This window comes from Corvus brachyrhynchos, unplaced genomic scaffold, assembly GCF_000691975.1.
Source record: "Corvus brachyrhynchos isolate BGI_N302 unplaced genomic scaffold, ASM69197v1 scaffold116, whole genome shotgun sequence".
In the NCBI taxonomy this organism is placed as follows: Eukaryota; Metazoa; Chordata; class Aves; order Passeriformes; family Corvidae; genus Corvus; species Corvus brachyrhynchos.
Window position 1 is genome coordinate 16,400,463 of NW_008240221.1, and position 4,877 is coordinate 16,405,339.

Here is a 4,877-nt window from a genome sequence, read left to right on the forward strand (position 1 = left end):
CCGCGCGTGTGCCCCCCCCCCCCGCTGTGCCCCTGCCGTACCCCCTTCCCACGGGAGTCCCTCGGCATCAAGGTGGGCTGGCCTAGCAGGTGTCCCCCTGAGAGGTGCCCTCAGAATGGGCCTCTGCACCTCCCCACAGCCGCTCCAGGTGGTAGCTGGTACCCCCTGAAGACACTCTCTGGGAATCTGGTACTCCCTCAGACATTCCTCTAAATCCACGGGAGACTTGGGACCCCTAAACTCGGCAATATTCGTAGAATTGTGGAATAGTTTGGTCTAGAAGACAAGTGGTTTGGGTTAGAAGACCTTAAAGACCATCTCATTACACCCCCTGCCATGGGCAGGGACACCTTCCACTCGCCCAGGTTGCTCCAAGCCCTGTCCAGCCTGGCCTTGGACATTTCCAGGGATCCAGGGGCAGCCACAGCTTCTCTGGGCACCCTGGGCCAGGGCCTCACCACCCTCACAGCCAGGAATTCCTTCCCAATATCCCATCTATCCCTGCCCCGTGGCGGGGGAAAGCCATTCCCTGTGTCCTGTCCCTCCAGCCCTTGTCCCAAGTCCCTCTCCAGCTCTCCTGGAGCCCCTTTAGGCACTGGAAGGAGCTATGAGGTCTCCCTGGATCCTTCTCTTCTCCAGGTGAACACCCCCAGCTCCCCCAGCCTGGCTCCAGAGCAGAGGGGCTCCAGCCTTGGAGCATCTCCATGGTTTCCTCTGGACTCGCTCCAATGGATCCATGCGTTTCTTGTGCTTTGGGTGGGTCCAGACCTGGATGCAGCACTGAAGGTGGGGTTTCACAAGAGCAGAGTAAAGGGAGAGACAATTCCTCCTGGGAACATGTTACCCCCTGAACCCACCCCGAGGGAACCTTGTGTTCCCTCAGACCATCCTCTAACTCCCCCAAGACACCTGGTACCTCCTGAATGGGCCAGATATCCCTGAGACAACTTGATGTCCTTTGAACCCATGTCCTGGAAACTTCAAACTCACCAGACCCTGGTACCCTGGACATGACCCCCAAAGAACCTGGTGCTCTGTAAACTCACTTGATGCTCCCCAGCAGATTTAATATCCACTAAACTCTCCCCCAGGGACTTGGTGTTTCCCAAAGCCACCAAATACCTGCTGGACTCACTTCTGGGGGATCTGATTGCACTGTACCTATCTGGTATCCCCTGATCCCACCCACAGCAGACCTGGTACTCCCTAAATTCTTCCAGTGTTATTGAACATTGCAATCTGTTCCCAAGGGACCAAGTATCCCTAAATCAACCTTCAAGGGCACTTGGTGCTTTTAATTTTCTCCCCAAGGAATCCATTATATCATGTACCCATCTTATAACCCTGAATTTGTCCTGATAGCTTTGGAGAGAAAGACACACACACCCCTGCTCCCCCTCATTTGTGAGCCTCATTTGAAAGTCCAAAAGCTTTTTCCATAACTGCAGAACTACTATCTGCAAACTCACCCCTTTGGATATCCAGTTCCCCTGAATCCATCCAATAATTCCCCCACCGGTTCATGAGATACCCCAAGGGAAATCCCCAAACTCACTTTACAGTCCTGAAACCTGATTCCCTCAGGAAAACTGCTGTTTCTCTGAACCATCTGAGTTTTCCCAAAGCAAAGTGTTCTGCACCTTCAACTCATTCTCATACCGTCCTGAACCGAGTTCCTTAAACTCACCTGATACCTCCTCAACTGGATATACACAGGAGAAGCAATATTGATCAAACCTGGAGCATTCCTCCACTAGGAATTAATCCCCTAAATCAACCCAATATAATTATTTCTTGGACATAATTTATCTGTTAGATAGAAACACCTCGAAGTCACCAGTCTCATTACAATCAACACCTTCCTGATACCCCTTCCTCCAAAGCTCTGATACTTTCAAAACTGCTCTCCTGGTGTTGCCTGGAGAACCGAATCCATGACAGTCTAGGTCTGGAACCTGATAATGTGATGGGAGAACTGGTATCCCACCACAGAACTGGTACCACCACAGCTTCCAGGATCATCCCCAGGGAGTGACACACTCTTAGCTGCTCCCAGGTCCCCTGGAAGAAGAAGTTTCATCCTTATCCTCTGCACCTGATACCTAAATGAGGAAGCAGCCTCTCCTTTTCCCCATCCGATGGTCCAGGTGCTAAGGACCTGATAACCCCAAATCCTCCCGATGTCCTCTTGAGGAAGTGGTACCACAGAGAACCGATGCTTCCTTTTATTTCTCTGATATACTAAAACAATCCCATGAAAAGCCAAAAAAGGGGTTGTTTCATGCCTGCTTTGGGCACACTAGGGATTTACAGCCTCCCTGGAGAGCATCTTTAACAGAAAACATTCCTGGCTGCATTCAGCTCCATACGTAAAAATTACTTGTCACAGAATCATGGAATGGTTTGGGTTGGAAGGGACCTTAAAGATCATCTTGTTCCACCCCCCTGCCAGGGGCAGGGACACTTTCCATACACCAGGTTGCTCCAAGCCCCATCCAACCTGGCCTAAATCAGTGACAAATGAGTTCTCCAATAGTAAATAGAGTAAATTACTCATAACAGACAATCATGCAGTAATAAAGATTGTTATCTCAGAGTTATCAGATAATAATATTTCCTTGAAATAATTTTTAACATCTTGGAAATCTGAAAGTTTCCACTCTATAAAATTGGCATCACAATACTTGTTTTCTCTGTATATGCTGAGAAGTTCTGAACAAAACCTCTGTTCAAATAAAGTGTTGTTACTGCTTATTGCTTACGGGACAGGGGAACAGACACTGGGAGAGGGAATGGTGCTTGTGTGAAGTGTTACAGACTTGGCAAAAAGAAGGACTTAATTCAGTGGAATTTCTTCAGATAAACACTGGCAGCAACTGAGATTAGGAGTTTACATTCTGGGCTTTCCTTTTTAAATTTGCATTGGTCACCTGATCCCGTGAGGTGTTATCTGGCATCCAGGCTCACTTTGGGAGAGCTTATCCACTCATGAGCCTTATGAAGCAATGAGGTGCTTTCTTTAGGCAAATGTGGGCTCTTAAAAGCTTGTACACTTCTGACAAATACTGATACTCCTCAAATTAAAGACAAACTTCCTGGTTTTTCTTGCATATTTTTCCCACAGCTTTCCCTTGGTATTTATTTAACAGAAGGAAGTGACAGTTCTGTGGCAGTTTATAAGATGTTCTGCTAATGTGTCTTCAGACAAATCTTGTTTTCAACTGTTTTCCTCCATTGCAAGATCTACAGTAGCAATGTAAATAGAAAACGGGGAATTATGTGGAATTCAAGTGGGGCCTTGAAGGTATGATTAGAGACTTAACCATGAGGGGCGAGGGAGGGGGTGGAGAAGAAGCGATTTGCATGCCTGAGGTTGCACTGACTGCAAGTCTGGGGCTGGAAAAGGAGCTGAAGCTTGGTTCTCTCAGCACTAGAAATGCATACAACTCTGTTTTACTTGGCAAAAGTCAAGAGGTTTTATTATCAAGGACTCATAATTTCCCCTGCTTTCTCTGGAGCATTAAGTGTTGAAAGCCCAATGGGACCAGGCAGGCTCTCAGAGTGCAGGTGAGGTACCTCGTGTGGTGGAGCTTGCAGCAAGTGGAGTAGTTTGATGTCACTCAAGTCTGACCCTGCTCTTCAGTGGTGAAGAACAGGACTTGCTGACAGAGATCGGGTCCTGTTCATGGCTCTGATCGAATGCAACCCTGGGAGAAGGACTTGGGGCTGCTGATGGATGAGAGGCTGGGACCCAGAAACCCCTGTGCTGGGCTGATCCCCCAGCGTGGGCAGCAGGAGAGGGGGCGATTCTGCCCCTCTGCCCTGCTCAGGTGAGACTCCACCTGCAGAGCTGCCTCCAGCCCTGGGGTCCAACAGCAGAAGGACGTGGAGCTGCTGGAGCAAATCCAGAGGAGGCCCCGGAGATGCTCCAAGGGCTGGAGCCCCTCTGCTCTGGAGGCAGGCTGGGAGAGCTGGGGGTGTTCACCTGGAGAAGAGAAGGATCCAGGGAGACCTCAGAGCCTCTTCCAGTGCCTAAAGAGGCTCCATGAAAGATGGGACAAACTTTTTAGCAGGGCCTGTAGCAATAGGACAAGGGATGATGGTTTTAAACTCAAAGAGGCTTAACTTAGATTAGATGCAAGGAAGAAGTTTTTTACAAAGTGTGGTGAGGCCTGGCACAGGGTGCCCAGAGAAGTTGTGGCTGCTTCATCCCTGCAAGTGTCCAAGGCCAGGTTGGACAGGGCTTGGAGCAACCTGGGACAGTGGAAGGTGTCCCTGCCCATGGCATGGGGTGGAACAAGATAATCTTTAATGTCCTTTCCAACCCAAACTGTTGTATGATTCTATGACTGTGCAGAGAGGTGATAAAACAACTGATGCGCTTTTGTACATTTCATAACTGCAGTTCTGTGAGCATGACATGCCTTGATTTAACCCAGCAAAGAAAATCCTATATCATGCCCAGGGGAGAATTAAGAAAATAGATAACAATGGAACACACAGAGGGTGCACAACAGTCAAGGCAGCACCATAAGGCAGTAACTGAGGTCCCATGGTGCTCTGTACTGCTGACAAACAGGGTAGGGAACAAAGAGCTGGTGAGATAAATACCAGGGCAGATAAAGTGCTAACGCACTGTTCTAGGCATTGAATATGGTGGCAGTCAGGAAATTCAGTGATTTAAGTTCTTCCGGAGTCTGTGGCAGTGCGAGGATCTGAGTTCACTCTCGTGTGTCATACATCCACCACACACTGTTTTTCCACTTCCTCAATCTAAGTGCAAAATGTGATTTTAAATAACTGCTGCAGTAGTTTATAATAAAATGCTGGGCATGTGTGTGGGGGGAGACATTCTTGATATTGCACTCTCTTACTGG